The sequence below is a fragment of the Aquarana catesbeiana genome, linkage group LG13, assembly GCF_042186555.1.
Source record: "Aquarana catesbeiana isolate 2022-GZ linkage group LG13, ASM4218655v1, whole genome shotgun sequence".
NCBI classification, from domain to species: domain Eukaryota; kingdom Metazoa; phylum Chordata; class Amphibia; order Anura; family Ranidae; genus Aquarana; species Aquarana catesbeiana.
In genome coordinates this window covers 111,623,327-111,640,814 of record NC_133336.1, presented here as the reverse complement: position 1 = coordinate 111,640,814, position 17,488 = coordinate 111,623,327, and positions in this window count along the sequence as shown.

Below are 17,488 nucleotides of genomic sequence, written 5' to 3'. Positions count from 1 at the left end.
AGATTATGTTCCCCCAAAGAAAAGGCCTCATCTGCCACAAAGACAAAATTTAGTCCCTCAATATTGTCCTGAGCATTTGGCAAATGTAAGGTCCTTTTTGTAGACAATCATAAAATTCTGTACGCATCATTACACCTCCATCAGAGTGGCGTCCATTCATCCCAACATCAACATAAAGAAACTCATATTTGTCTGACACCACAGCAAGTAGAACTATGCTGCAAAACCCTTTATAATTAAAGTAATATGAGCCCGAGTTTGGTGCTGGGACTATCCTCACATGTTTGCCATCAATGGCACCTCCACAGTTGGGGAAATTCCATAAATTGTCAAACTGGGCCGCCACATCCTTCCATTGCTGGGTGTTTGAAGGAAACTGTGGAGTCAAACAAATAAAAAAAATTAAGACTTGAGCACATAAAATTGCAACCATATTTGACACAAACATTGTGGGGCAACATAATATTATAATATTTAAATGTGTATTTACAAAAAAATGATAAGTTATAATTATATGCTCCCTCACCCCCTCTGGTGGCACATTCTAAAAATGTTAGGGGGGTGAGTTGAATGGGTAGCTGTTTTTGACAAGTAAACCTCTACACTTCCATGAGAGCTAAATGCATTAAAAATTAAGTTTAATTTTGCCTGACCATCCATCTTTAGAAGATTGGCAGGCCAATGGACAGGTAAGAAGTGGCATAATCCACAAATAAGAATGCACATTGTCCAAATCTATACACATTTTGAGATACATCGGACAAAATAATAACAATGTTCATTAATTATGATTATTCGTTATGATAAAGTTAAAAACCCAGGAAGTCAGCACAGGACAGGGATGGTGGGAGCCCCTCATAATGAACACAGCACAGGGATGGTGGGAGCCCCTCATAATGAAAACAGCACAGGGATGGTGGGAGCCCCTCATAATGAAAACAGCATATGGATGGTGGGAGCCCCTCATAATGAAAACAGCACAGGGATGGTGGGAGCCCCTCATAATGAACGCAGCACAGGGATGGTGGGAGCCCCTCATAATGCTAAATTCATCATAACGAACGTATAATTTGGACCCTTTGAAGGTAATCAGGCAGGCCCTTGCACTACATGCTTTTGAGAATTTAGGCAACAATCTTAACTAAAAAAATAAGGTATACTGTGTATGCGTTTATCAAAATCAGCAGATAGAGTAGTTCTATCAGTTGACTCTGTTTTTTTTTTGGGGGGGGAATAAGTGTTTGCACCACCAAAAAAGGGACTCTTGCACTGTGCATGAATTTAAAGGACAGGAATAAGATTGGGACACATTTTAGGGGGTGTTTGGGGTAAACATAAAAATGAAGCATAAAAAATACAGTGTTAAGTTTCTAGGCTAGGTGTGTATGGGCCCAAGGTAGCATGCTGGGGAGGTTAGTGAAGGAAAATATGCATGTAGGCCACCAAAAAGGTTACAGCATGCATGAGGACAAAGAGGACATTCATTCACAGCATATTACAAAAATGGGAAGGATGGAATACAAAATTTAGAAAATACATTAGAAAACATGAAGGTGATATTAAAGCAAAAAACTTACACGAATATAGTCCTTCTGCAGAACTTGGATAATAGCACAATGTGTCTCAGGAATAATCACTCCCAGAGCCTGGGGAGAGATACCAGTGGTAAACTTGATATCCTGGAGACTCCTCCCTGTTGCCAAACAACATAAGGTGGCTATGAGCCTTTGCTCTGCTGGAATAGCAGCCCTCATGCAGGTGTCCTGCTTCATGATATAGGGGGACAGCAAGGACAATAGTTACTGAAAGCAGGAGTCCATCATCCGGAGATAATTCCGATAATCATTAGGATTATTCTCCTGCAGCTCACACAGCAAGGGCATATGGCTAAATTGGTCATGATTAAGTAGCCAAGTTTTGGCCCAAATACTCCTCATCCTACTACTCCGATTATTCCTGGACCGGGCTACAGTCACAGCAAGAACTCCAAGACCATAAACAGCACGCTCTCTCCTAGGATTGCGCAACATGGCTGGTTGCCCTACAAACGGTCGGAAACGCAAAGTAACGCACGGAACTGGAAACCGTGAATCTGCACTGACCAAACGTCTACTAATTAGAAATTAGCAGAAGGAGCCTGAAGGGTGATGCCGCAGAATTGAACATCTTCTTTTGAAGTGTCGTCAGTACGTTGTAACGTCACTACGTTCGTGTTTGTTGCCTAAAAGTCCGACCGTCTGTATGCAATACAAGTTTAGGGACAACGCCCTTTGTACAAAAATCCACGGGAAAGTTTTACAAGGTCCGATCGTGTGTATGGGGCTTTAGAAAGGCAATTTTCTCCAGAGTCACTGAATCAGGGACAGTTTATTTAAACTGATAATAGCATAAAAAATCTCATATAAAAATCAATAAGAGATTGCGGCACTGATGTTGAGGTGAAGATGGAGGAACCTGCAGTGTTCCCTCCATAGAGATGCTTGCAGTGAAGAGGGCAGCCAATAATGACATCACAGAGCCGCACCAGAATGGAGAGCCCTGCGGAAGCCTCTGGGGATGGTGAAGCCGTGGAATGCAAGCTGAGAGGTGAAGGTATCGTCACTATGACTACGTGTTTCACATGCCTGCGCTTATCAAGTCATGTGACAGGAGGAACCAATAGGATGTATTCAAGTATGAAAAGCCAGAAGCAAGGGTGGAAAGCTGGAACTAGCTTCAGACTCACTCATAACATCTCATTAAGGGTCATTAACCCCTAACGTACTAAATGAATAGTAACCTAGGGAAATTATAATATACATAAAACTAAACGATTGGAGAGTAATCATTGATTTAAAAGTAATAATGTTACACCACATGAATGAAAATCCATTCAATGATAACAGTTAATTGGTATGACATTGGACGATAAACATTGATCAAAGATTAATTGAATGAGATAAAAACTGTCAAATTAATACTATACCCAAAAAACACATACATACTCAAAAAAGTTTAAAATATTTTTAGTACAAGAAAACACAAAAAAATGAGAAATATAACCAGAAAGATTATGTGTGGGGTTGCAGATCTACATCTGTATTAATAAAAGAACTTGACTAATAATCCATGGTTCCTTGAGGCACGCAACACTATGTCTAGACAAGAACCATTATTATGTCCGGATGACAACATTACAGTGATTACAAAGCCATGCTAATGAAAGCACCATAAAGACAGGAAAATGAAAGGTTTACAAACCAAATACTAGGCTAAAAAGTGACAAGGGGCCCTAAGCTGTTTATATTATACGGTGCGTCTCCACTTCCTCATTTAAACCATTGGGTGACAAAGTATTTATTGTAAAAATCCAAAATGCCTCCCTCCTGCAAAGCAAGGCGAATCTCTCATTTTCAATCAATGTTCTATCTGAAATATATTCGATAGCTAGGACTTCTAGATATTTTATGTCCTTGTTGTGGTGGAATACAAAAAATGCTGGGGAACGCTATGTTTGTCACAAACCTTTTGGATGAACCTCCTATGCTTGCCGACTCGTTTGTGTAATGTGTGCATGGTGCGACCAACATATAATAAATTACAGGGGCACTGGAGCACATGTAGCACCCTGTCTGAGGGCCTATCCAGAAGCAAGAGAGCAGCGAGGGGTTGGTATTGCGGCTTGCAGTCCAACCAAAAGTGACAGTTCTGTCAGCCGGAGAATCTGTCATGGTCAGAGGTAGAAGGGAAGCTGTCGCCAGTAAGGAACTATCCGCCTATTTACCAAGGACCACAGTGAGTAACTGAAGCAAGTACCGGAGCAGCATTCTCACCAACCGGTGAAGAATCTGGAAACTTCAGTGGGTATCAAGCCAGGGACCCAGCCAGCAGTGGTGAAGCTTGCAGAGCAGCCTTGTATGTCAAGCCAGGGACTGAGCAGGCCAGTGGGGATGAAGCTTGAGAGGTAATCTAGAGTGCCAAGCTAGGGACCCTGCAGAGAAGCGGGGGTGACGCTTGAGAAAGATACCACGTGAAGATTGGAGGAGCTCAAGGGATTCAGTGGCAGTGAATCAGTGGGTCTAGTGAGAGACCGGGAGTTCAGTGTGCTGAAGAACTACAAGGAGCGATTGTAGTGAAAGTGAAAGAAATGTTACATTTGTATTAAGAACTGTTAAAGACTGTTGCTATAGGAGACAGCATTCCTGCACATGCAGATGTGGCGTCTTGCTGGATGCCTTTCCCTGCATGGCTGTCCTCCTATCGAAGTCTCGGAGTCTGCCAATTGAACTTGCAACTACCTAAGGGTACCTTGGCCCTAACCCTCTTTCCCCCAAAAGTTTGTTAAGAGAAATAAACTCACTTTTGCATTCAAGAAGTATCTGGCACCCAATGACTTTAATCATCTTGCACCCACCATGCCTCACAACCCACTATACACAGAAGGATGTCAGCTATCTCTGGCCCTGGAGGTTCCCATTAGAACTAAGGGGGCCTGGGACCTTGCTACACACATAAACTACATATTCAGATGAGTAGGTGATGGACTGTTTAAAGTGGATGTAAACCCGATTCATGAAATTTGAGCTGGGCACATATATCTGCAGTGTTTTCTTATCTCTCTTCAAGGCACATAGCTTTCCCCTGCTCCATTCATCTGTTATGAGCATGATAACATCTGACAAGTTCTTCTGACACAGGAGATAAAAGTAGCCTGAGTTTTGTGTTGGGGAGGATGCTATAAATAGATTAGAACAGAGCTGAATGATTCTACAGTTTTGAAATTCTACCTATGAGGAGAGGGGGTGTGTGCCTTTCCTCCAATCAGCTGTCTTTGCTGTATGCCCAGGCTTCACTGCAGTGCTAACCAGGAAGATAAAATCTCCTAACACAATCTGAACTTTCTAAAGAATATATAAAGCTGAAGACAGCAGATATACATGTCATTTCATCTCTGTGTATCATCTGAGGCTGCTCACTTCATTGGGTATATGTGAGGGTTTACATTCACTTAAATGGTAAACAGCTGACCTGATCTGTACCAGAAAAACTGTGTTTTCCATGGGAAATAAACTGGCATGTTAGATAATAGACATTCAATTTTTCCGGCACTGGAATATACCCGTCCTGTGGTCAAAAAAGCCCAGATATCCATGGGGTGAGCTTTCCTCTGGGACTTTAATTTGCACAGGGCAATGGTATTTTTGAGGGTTTTCGCCCTTCTAAAAGTGAACAAAAGAACAGTGGGTAATAACGCTACTAATTTTGAGTCCAATTGTAGAATTCTCCAATGATTGCAGATTATCTGTGTAATCTTTTTGTGTTTGTCCTGTAACAACCTGTATAACCTGTAACAAATCTAATACTATTTTTATCTTCTCTATTTTTTCTCCTGTACCCATGTGAATCTTCTTTAGAGCGTAGGGACTGGGGAGCTATATGCTTCTGATAAGCATCTTTTAGTAATGTGTCAGGGAAGCCTTTTTCCAGGAATTTGTTTGTAAGGACCTGACCTTGTCTTTCATAATCCTCTACTTTGGAACAATTGCAGCGTAGCATGTGTTACTGTCCTCCTGGAATATTGTTCCGCCATGAGGTGTGATGGCAACTAAATTATGTAAATAGGTGTTGCCGCTGGTTGGTTTACAATGATTTTGGGAGATAATTCTCCCATTCTCATGGTATAACTCGAGATCCATAAACACTAGTTTGTCAGGGTCCACTACATGTGTAAACTGTAAGCCAAGCTGATTATTATTATAATGAAAAACAAAGGCGGAGAATAGTTCCACATTCCCATTCCAAATAGGACATTATCGATGTACATGCCTATTTACACGATAGTACACGATGTGGCGCATGAATCAGTTCCAAATGGCTTATTCCTCCCAGTATTCCCATTGTAACATTAGTATAGAATTGTGCAAAGTTTGCCCCCATAGCTGTGCCTTGTAGTTGGAGGTAGAATTGATCAAGAAACATGAAATAGTTGTGTTGCAAGCAGAACTGAGTACCCTCGACTAAAAATTGTGCCTGTCGAGAATTAACAGAAAGATCCCTATATAGGAAGAATTGCAAAGCCCACATATCTACTGTATGAGGGATAGACGTATAGAGTAAACAAACAATAGACTAGGGGGGCACACCCAAAAAATGCATTTACATTCAAGATGGTGCTGCTATAGGACCGCAAACAGAACAAAATAGATTAGAGCGCACACATACAAAAATGACATAATGACATAAATACTGCAAGGCTATTTAAAACACCTGAATATATTCAAAAATATGGAGATTTGGTTTCACCATATGGCCATATAGTGCTAAGCCCACTACTGTGTCAAAGTACCCCATTATCAGTGGGTCCTACACTATTCATAGAATGAAAGGTCCTGAATCTCAACCATGGGAGACAAACTCCTCTTTATGGAAGATCTATAAGGACTCCTCCTTTAACACAGGTGGACACTAATAAAAGGTAATGAAGGGGGGATGGGGTGCTCCGGCCCAAGGGATCTGGTCAGGACCCTTACAGTATACAAACAACAGACTTGGGGGGCACACCCTAAAAATTTGTTCACATTCAAGATGGTGCACACATACAAAAATTACATTTAAATCGTGCAAGGCTATTTAAAACACCTGAACATATTCAAAAATATGATGATTTGGTTACACTATGTGCCCATATAGTGCTAAGCCCACTACTGCATCAAAGTACCCCATAATCAGTGGGTCCTACACTATTCATAGAATAAAAGGTTCTGCATCTCAACCATGGGAGACAAACTCCTCTTTTGTCCTTATAGATCTCCCATAAAGAGGAGTTTTGCCCTGTACACACGGTCGGATTTTCCGACAGAAAAAGTGTGATCGGATTGTGCTGTCAGAAATTCCGATCGAGTGTGGGTTCCATCTGACTCTTTCCATCGGAATTTCTGACACACAAAGTTTGAGAGCAGGATATAAAATTTTCCGACAACAAAATCCGATCGGTTAAATTCCGATCGTGTGTACACAAATCCGACGCACAAAGTGCCACGCATGCTCAGAATAAATTAAGAGACAAAAGCTATTGGCTACTGCCCCATTTATAGTCCCGACATACGTGTTTTACGTCACCGCGTTCAGAACGATCGGATTTTCCGACAACTTTGTGCGACCATGTGTATGCAAGACAAGTTTGAGCCAACATCCGTCGGAAAAGTTCATGGATTTTGTTGTCGGAATGTCCGATCAATGTCCGATCATGTGTACAGGGCATTTGTCTCCCATGGTTGAGAGGACCCATTTTATCCTCTTTTTTGTAGATTCTTTTTTTTTTTTTATCATATAATCTTTATTTAGAAAATTTTCTTTTTTACAAACATTAAAGAGGAAGTAAACCCTGATGGGTTCACTGCAAAGAAAAAGCATAATAGGCAAGTACGCGCCGCATACTAGCCCATTATGTGCCACTTACCTGCAAATGAAGCCTGCATTGTCCCCACTGGTGGCCGCATCCATCTTCACCCCTCTTCCTTCCAGGGCCAAGGACTCCAGCTCTGTGACTGGCCAGAGTCACGTGATGTCACGCCCGCACACTCCCGCCAGTCATGGCACGGGCCCTTTAGAAACGGCACGATCATGCCCTTTCTTCTGTGCGCATGCGCCGATGACATCGCCACAAGCCTATATTGTAAATATCTCCTAAACCATGCAGGTTTAGGAGATATTTCCAGTACTTACAGGTAAGCCTTATTATAGGCTTAACTGTAGGTAAAAGTGGTGTAACTAAGTTTACAACCACTTTACTATTCATCCCTATTATCTCATAAATATTCTCATACATTCATAATACACTACTCTAAAATCAAATACATCTTTATATTACATTTTCTCCATAAAAACTCCCTTTATTGTCTTATCTTCCTATTACCATTTTTTATTAAAACAAAAAAACAGAAAGAAAGAACCCAAAGAGAGTTTATTTATCTTTAATTACTTCACCTGTTTTCCCACGTATTCCTCTATTTTACTTATTACTACTTATTTTTTCCATTTATCTCCCTATCTTAGTAGATGTTTTCCTAATTTAGCCAAGGGTCCCATATTTTCTTAAATGTCCCAATTTTCCCTCTTTTAATATAAACGGATCTTTCTTTTCTAATTGTATTTTCTACCTCTTTTATCCATTCTCTATGAGTTGATGGCTTTAATGCTAACCATTTTCTTGTTATTAATTTCTGCGCCAGAAACAGACACCTAATACTGCATTTTGTCTTCTATTTACTACACCCTCTTCCCTTGTGTACCAAAATACATATTATGGGGTCCAATTCAAGGTCTACTTCAAAAGTCCTTTTTATGGTGTAAATAACCTCCCCTCAATATCTGTGTAACTTTTGACTCCTCCAAATCATATGGATAAGATCTCCATTCAATCCCCCACATTGTGGGCATTTAGCATCTGGCCTCCGCCTGAACAAGAATAATTTTTAGGTGGTATAGTATGTTCTCTGAAGTGACAGCAAATCCAAAGTTCTTTGTGATGGGGATCGGGATACCAATGGGCCAACTTCTAGTATACACCTCCACTGCTCCTCCGTTACATCACCCAAATCCTCCAACCATAATCTTCTACAAGGAAGTTCTCCTTCTATCGCCAATTCACATATCCTTCCATCAGTCACTCTACGGAGAGCAGTAATCCCACACCATTCCAATGACTTTTCTTTAAATCATTTGTCCAGTGCATGTCTAATTTGTAAATATTTATAGAAAGACTGTCTCTGTATTCCATATTCCTCTCTAAGTTCCTGAAATGACTTAAGGGTTGTCCCTTTGTACAACTGAACCAATCGCATCAAACCACATCTCTCCAATTCCTTACTCCTCTCTATATTTTCAACTTCCTGTAGATGTTTATGGGTGAGAATTCAGTATAACCCTGATATCCCAATAACTCCTTAACTATTCTTCACAGCAACTCAGATGTAGGGAACGTTACCAACGACTCGGCTTCCAAAACCTCCATTAATGTGTTATGATTTGTACTTAAGAGCATAATTTTCCTATTCCTATCCCCCCCAGAAGATTACACCCACTCAGGTGTTGTATTTGTGCTAAGAAGTAGCTCCAGGGATGCGGAACCGCAACATTTTTCTTAATTAATAACTAATACCATTTTGAATAGAGACAAGATGTACTGTATTTCTGGACCTCCATATCGCTGTTCTTTACACGTGTTTGAGGTAATTTTAATTTCCTTTCTCTTTGCTGTATAATTTTGCATTCTTTCTTGAGATTTGGATCTAAAAGATTACACTGTTTTTTTTAATTCTTAAACATCTTGGTGTAATACCCAGGTCTAAATATATGTATATAGTGGAGAAAGGCTTTTATCGTATCTCTCTCATATTCCTCGGTATGAGGTGGATTTATTGTTTAATTCCAAAAGTGGGATTGTTTTTCCTACACAAATCTTCAGAATCCTGACATTTCCCTTGTGTAGCCTTAGACTGCAACCTGTTTTGTCTATTTACCTCCATTGATTGTAATCCCCTTCTTGTTCAAAACAGGTTATGATGTCATCAACATAGATAAGGATGTATATCCATCTGCCTTCTTGGTTTCTGGAGTAGAGACAGGGGTTTGCTTTATTTCTTGAGAATCCCTCTCTGGTAAGTACTTTGTTTACTTTCTCATTCCACATCCTTGCAGATTGCTTAAGACCGTAGATGCTCTTCTGAAGTTTACATACCAGGTTGTCTCCTTGCTCAAACCCTGGTGATTGTGCCATGTAGAGGTCTTCCTTAATGACTCCATATAAGAAAGCAGTTTTAATGTCTAGGTATTTCACTTGCATGCCCTTCCCTGCTGCAATACTAAGAAGTGCTCTGATTGTGGAGTGTTTTACGATGGGAGAAAATGTTTCATCATAATCATTACCGAATTTCTGGGAATAACCCTTAGCAACTAGTCTGGCTTTGTATTTGTGGATATTCCCTTCTGCATCTGATTTTACTTTGAAAGTCCATTTACTAACTATTAGGGATGAGCCGAACACCCCCCCAGTTCGGTTCGCGGCAGAACATGCGAACAGGCAAAAAATTTGTGCGAACACGCAAACACTTGTTAAAGTCTATGGGACACGAACGTGAAAAATCAAAAGTGCTAATTTTAAAGGCTAATATGCAAGTTATTGTCATAAAAAGTCTTTGGGGACCCGGAGCCTGCCCCAGGGGACATGTATCAATGCAAAAAAAAGTTTTAAAAACGTCTGTTCTTTCGGGAGCAGTGATTTTAATAATGCTTAAAGTGAAACAATAAAAGTGAAATATTCCTTTAAATATCGTGCCGGGGGGGGGGTGTGTGACTATAGTATGCCTGTAAAGTGGCGCATTTTTCCCGTGTTTAGAACAGTCCCTGCACAAAATGATATTTCTAAAGGAACAAAAGTCATTTAAAACTGCTTGCGGGTCCTGGCAATATAGATGAAAAGCATTGAGAAAAACGGCATGGGTACCCTCCCCCAGCCCATTACCAGGCCCTTTGGGTCTGGTATGGATATTAAGGGGAACCCCCGCACCCAAATTAAAAAAAAAAGGCGTGGGGCCCCCAGGCCCTATATACTCTGAACAGCAGTATACAGGCAGTCCCCGGGTTACAAACAAGATAGGGACTGTAGGTTTGTTCTTAAGTTGAATCTGTTTGTAATTTGGAACAGGTACATTTTTTAAGTGTATCTCCAGCCAAAAAAATATATATTTTTAAGCTTTTTGGATAACATAGGGAAGGGTTATCACCCTGTAAGATTTGTTTTGCTGTCTGTGCCCCTGTTCAGAAGATTTCACCTCACTTTCTGTCCCAATGACAATTGGATTTTGAAAATTTTGGGTTATTAGGGAAACAAGGATTGGTAATAAAACATCAGTGGAGACACCTTTTCCCATATTAACTCTTACAGGAGAGAATTTCCCTTCCTAGGGGTAGATTTCCTCTCACTTCCTGTTGTCTCCCTCCGTTTGTAAGTAGGAGTCATTTGTACAGTAAGTCGGATGTTTAAAAATAGGGGACCGCCTGTGTATACTATACAGCCTGCCCTATACACTCTGTGGAAAATTGGGCTTTAGGTGTTGTTGGTACCAGAACACTGTAAGCCCTCACAGTTACTCTTGGTGGGTGCTGGAACGGGCCCTGTTGTGAAATATTATATCAAGAATTGTAATTACATGCCCCTGTTAAACGGGGGCAGAAAAATTTCGCCTTAGGCAGCGGTGGTGGTGGTGGTGGTGGCACAACACTGTAAAGCATCACAGATACTCTTGTTGAGCACAGGAACGGGCTCTGCTGTGAAATATTAGAGAAAACATTTTTAATTACATGCCCCTGTTAAACAGGGGCAGAAAAAGTGGGCCTTAGGCAGTGGTGGTGGTGCCACAACACTGTAACCCATTACAGATTCTCTTGTTGAGCGCAGGAACAGGCCCTGCTGAGAAATATTAGATCAAAAATTGAAATTACGCGTCCCTGTTAAACACGGGCAGAAAAATTTGGCCTTAGGCAGTGGTGGTGGTGCCCTGAACCAAAAATATTCTTAGAAGCTAACATCATGAAGATTGAGGAGGAATAGGATAGTCACTCAGCATATGCAGTCTTCAAGGGATCCCACATTCATAGAAAAATCAATAGGTTACATTAGCATTAGGTGCTTGGTAGCTGGTGATCCAAGACTGATTCATTTTTATGAATGTGAGCCGATCAACAGAGTCTGTGGACAGGCGCACTCTGTGATCGCTTACAAAGCTTCCAGCAGCACTGAATGTGCGTTCAGAAAGAATGCTGGATGCAGGACAGGCCAGTAGCTCAATTGCATATTGAGCAAGCTCTGGCCAGTGGTCCATCCTCAAGACCCAGTAACCCAGTGGATGTTCTGTTGGAAAGGTCTCCAAGTCTGATCTTGCCCCAGATATTCCTGCACCATGTAATTCAGACGCTGGCGATGGTTGCTGGAACTGATCAGACCTTGGCGCTGAGGACTGAAGAATTGTCTGAAGGCATTGGTCAGCCGGCCACCTTCTCCACTGCTCTTTCTGTGACTGAACGAAGCCTCAGCAACACGTTGTCCAGCACCAGGAACTTGTAACCTCCCAGGCTCTGGAAACACATTGCACAAAACTTTCTGCCTCCCAAAGATGTTTCATCCTCTGCTCCCTCTGCGAAGGCTGGATAAGTTCTGCAACCTTACCCTTGTAATGTGGATCAAGAAGGGTTGCTAGCCAGTAATGATACCTCTCCTTGATACCATGAATCCTAGGGTCCTTTCGCAGGCTTTGCAGGATCAGGGAGGCTATGCAGCATAAGTCTGCAGAGGCATTCGATCCTGAGTCCTCTGGGTCACTAAGGATCACATGATCCTCAACCACCTCCTCCCAGCCACGTACAACTCCATGGGTTTCTGGGGACTGAAAACGATACCTTGAAGACTGCTGCTGATGCTGAGTGTTATCCTCCACCTCCATGCTGACACAATCCTCCTCTTCTTCTTCCTGTGTGATCGGCAGGCCTGCAGGAATACTATCTGGATAAAGGGGGCCTTGAGAGGTAAGAAAGTCCTCTTCCTCCTGCTGTTCTGCCTCAAGTGCCCTGTCCATTATTCCACGAAACGTGTGCTCCAACAGGAAGACAAGAGAACCAGTATCACTGATGCATGTACTGTCTCTGCTCACCATCCTCGTGACCTCCTCAAATAGTGACAGGACAGTGCATGTATCCTTGATCAGTAGCCACTGGTGTGGCAAAAAAAAGCCAAGCTCCCCTGACCCTGTCCTGATGCCATACTCACACAGGTACTTATTGATGGCCCTCTGCTGTATGTGCAGCTGCTGCAGCATTGCCAACGTTGAGTTCCACCTGGTGGGCATGTCACAAATGAGGCGGTTCTTGGGCAGGTTGCATTCCCTTTGAATGTCAGCCAGCCGAGCACTGGCATTATATTAATGTTGGAAATGACCACAGACTTTCCTGGCCTGCCTCAGGAGATCCTGTAAGCCCGGGTACCTGCTCAAGAACCGCTGCACCACCAAATTCAGGATGTGAGCTAAACAGGGAACATGGGTCAAGTGTCCCTGTCGGAGGGCGGAGAGGAGGTTGGTGCCATTGTCGCATACAACCATTCCTGGCTGAAGCTGGCGTGGCATCAACCTCTGAGCCTGCCCCTGCAGAGCTGACAGAATCTCTGCCCCAGTGTGGCTCCTGTTCGCTAAGCAGACCAACTCAAGCACCGCATGGCATGTTTTTGCCTGAGTGCTTGCGTAGCCCCTTGAACACCTACAGAGCACCGCTGGTTCAGAGCTGAAATCTGCAAAGGAAGAGGCCATAGAGGAAGAAAAAGAGGAGGGGGTGGAGGAGAGAGCTGTGGCAGAATCACCACTAGCAGGAGGTGTGGTGGCGGAACAAGCTCCAACAATACTGAACCCTGTCCTGCATCCTTCCCAGCTGCCAGCAGAGTGCGCTGTGAAAGAAAGGTAACGTCCCTGTCCATGCCTGCTGGACCATGAGTCAGCAGTAATATACACCTTACTGCTGACCACCTGGTCTAACGAGAATGATGTAATAGGGTGGCTGCCCTTAAGCTGCCCTCTGGAGGTAATCCTGCCTCATTGGAGATGTGCCTCCTCCTCTCTTCTATCAGGCACCTAAGTAGAGTCAGTGACCTCATCATCCCCCCTCCTCGTCACTGGAGCAAACTTGACAATATGCTGCAGCTGGGGGAACATGACTGCCAGTTTCTTGTCCTTCTTGGGCACCCCCTCTCTCTATGCTCACGTTACTCCCTTCCTCAACCTGGGTACCATCATCGGAGCCTTCAAATCGGTGCGCATCCTCCTGCAGCATGTACCCGACACTGTGGTCGAATAGTTTGGGGGATTCCTCCGTGCATGATGGTGGGGCTAGGGAAGGAGTGACTGTTGACATGGAGCCAATGGGATAGGCCCTTTGGCAGCTGCATTGGCAGGCAAACTACTCTGAGACTGGGTGACCGAGGATGAGGAGGATGAGGAAGGCTTTGTTATCCATTCCACCAACTCTTCTGCATGTTGTGGCTCAACAACATAGCCAGCTGCAGAAAAAAAGGACAAGCGTGCCCCACGGCCACGTGCTGAGGATACACCGTGTCCACGACCAGCACTGTTGACTGTAGACACAGAGCCTGCTTACCCTCTTTTAGTGGCCTGTGAGCATCTGCCTCCTCTTGGTAGCCTTCTGGACATGTTGTAAATTTTGTTTAGCAAAACCACACTACACTGTATTGTGTACACCACCAGAAAAGTAGTAGCAACTGCACTAGGGGTGCACGGTATTGTGTAAACCAACAGAAGTGTAATAACAACTATGGGTGCACTGTATTGTGTACTGTGTACACCACCAAAAAAGTAGTAGCAACTGCACTAGGGTTGCACGGTATTGTGTACACCAACAGAAGTGTAATAACAACTATGGGTGCACTGTATGTATTGTGTACTGTGTACACCCCCAGAAAAGTAGTAGCAACTGTACTATGGGTGCACAGTACTGTGTACACCAACAGAAGTGTAATAACAACTTTGGGTGCACAGTATGTATTGTGTACTGTGTACACCACCAGAAAAGTAGTAGCAACTGCACTAGGGGTGCACGGCACTGTGTACGCCAACAGAAGTGTATTGACTATGACTCCCTTCCTCAACCTGGGTACCATCATCGGAGCCTTCAAATCGGTGCGCATCCTCCTGCAGCATGTACCCGACACTGTGGCCGAATAGTTTGGGGGAGTTGGTGGAATGGATAACAAAGCCTTCCTCATCCTCCTCATCCTCTGTCACCCAGTCTCAGAGTAGTTTGCCTGCCAATGCAGCTGCCAAAGGGCCTATCCCATTGGCTCCATATCAACAGTCACTCCTTCCCTAGCCCCACCATCATGCACGGAGGAGTCCCCCAAACTATTCGACCACAGTGTCGGGTACATGCTGCAGGAGGATGCGCACCGATTTGAAGGCTCCGATGATGGTACCCAGGTTGAGGAAGGGAGTAACGTGAGCATAGAGAGAGGGGGTGCCCAAGAAGGACAAGAAACTGGCAGTCATGTTCCCCCAGCTGCAGCATATTGTCAAGTTTGCTCCAGTGACGAGGAGGGGGGATGATGAGGTCACTGACTCTATTTAGGTGCCTGATAGAAGAGAGGAGGAGGCACATCTCCAATGAGGCAGGATTACCTCCAGAGGGCAGCTTAAGGGCAGCCACCCTATTACATCATTCTCGTTAGACCAGGTGGTCAGCAGTAAGGTGTATATTACCGCTGACTCATGGTCCAGCAGGCATGGACAGGGACGTTACCTTTCTTTCACAGCACACTCTGCTGGCAGCTGGGAAGGATGCAGGACAGGGTTCAGTATTGTTGGAGCTTGTTCCGCCACCACACCTCCTGCTAGTGGTGATTCTGCCACAGCTCTCTCCTCCATCCCCTCCTCTTTTTCTTCCTTTATGGCCTCTTCCTTTGCAGATTTCAGCTCTGAACCAGCGGTGCTCTGTAGGTGTTCAAGGGGCTACACAAGCACTCAGGCAAAAACATGCCATGCGGTGCTTGAGTTGGTCTGCTTAGCGAACAGGAGCCACACTGGGGCAGAGATTCTGTCAGCTCTGCAGGGGCAAGCTCAGAGGTTGATGCCACGCCAGCTTCAGCCAGGAATGGTTGTATGCGACAATGGCATGAACCTCCTCTCCGCCCTCCGACAGGGACATTTGACCCATGTTCCCTGTTTGGCTCACATCCTGAATTTGGTGGTGCAGCGGTTCTTGAGCAGGTACCCGGGCTTACAGGATCTCCTGAGGCAGGCCAGGAAAGTCTGTGGTCATTTCCGACATTAATATAATGCCAGTGCTCGGCTGGCTGACATTCAAAGGGAATGCAACCTGCCCAAGAACCGCCTCATTTGTGACATGCCCACTAGATGGAACTCAACATTGGCAATGCTGCAGCAGCTGCACATGCAGCAGAGGGCCATCAATGAGTACCTGTGTGAGTATGGCATCAGGACAGGTTACACAATACAGTTTACTGTATTGTGTACACCACCATAAAAGTAGTAGCAACTGCACTATGGGAGCACACCGCCTGAAGTATATTAGAAAAAGTACACCAGGAATGGCCTGCAGTCAGATATAGGCTTGGCTACACTGGATGCAGTATATATATTTATTTACATATTTATTTTTCCTGGACCTCCCCATGTCAGCCTACTATGGGTCAGCTCTGACCCCTCCAGGACCACCTCTTTTCTAGCCCATAAAAGGGAGGCTGTCTGCCCACACCAGGGTTCTTTTTTCCTCCTCGCTCCAGACGCCTTTTAAAGTTTATTTTTATTTTTTTCTCTCTTCTCCATCCATCCATCCATCCATCCATCCATCCATCCTGTCGGGTTCAGCCTCTCCCAATTCAGAAGACCCCCCATATAGGCTGTAAATCTCCTGAGGAGGTGGGTTCCCGTGGTGCTGGGATTGTATGGTACAGTATAAATGACTGTGTATTACTGGCAAAAGTTACTGGCAGTATAAATGACGGTATATACCTTTTGTTAGGCAGGTGCTGGCACTCTCTCCTTCCATGTTTTTGTGTGTTCATGGTTTGGCTCACTGGGTCTTGTAGTTCACCACCTCCACATGTACTCCTTTCAGGAAGCTCAGAGTTGTGCAGGTGAGGTCAGAGGTAGCTTCCTCTTTGGGTTGTCTAGCAAACACCAGAATGCTCACTACTGATTGCAGCAGGCTCTGTCCTCTAGGCTGATCTCAGTCTCCAGCTGGTCAATCTGCTACTCTGCTCTGCTAAGCCTCCTTCCAGGTGCTTTCTGCTGTGTTAGGCCCCTTTCACACGATCGGACCGTTCAGGTCCGCCTGTCAGTTTTGACGGCGGACCTGAACGGGCGATCCATGTTAGCCTATGGAGCGTCGGATGTCAGCGGAGACATGTCCGCTGACATCCGACCCCGTCCGATCCGCTAAAAGCAGACGTATGGCTCTACGTCCAGATCCGTCGCTGGCGGATCGGATCGGGTGAGATCTGACGAAAACGGACACGCTGTCCGTTTTCGTCCGATCCCTCCATAGGCGGCAGCGGCGCCTGACAAGCCCCTCCCCGCTCAGTGAGCAGAGAGGGACCTGTCATCCGCCGGCTCAGCGGAGATCAACGGAAAAGGGGCCTTACTTGTCTGTCAGAGTATTTTTATTATCTTGTACCTTCTAGGACTGGGGAATTTTGCCTGCCTGCCTAGCTGCCTTAAGCACTGAAAATTTGGATGGGGAAGTTTATTTTAATTGTAGTTTATTTATTTATTTATTTATTTTAAAAGAGAGCACATCCTGTGTTTTACAGAGAGAAGGGCCGACCGCAAGATAAACTCCCGCAAAGAGGTTCCAAATCAGCATTCCAGCCTCAAAAGAGTAAAGAAGGGACTAGACATGACAAATCGCAGAGTCGCATGCAGCTGGATAGATG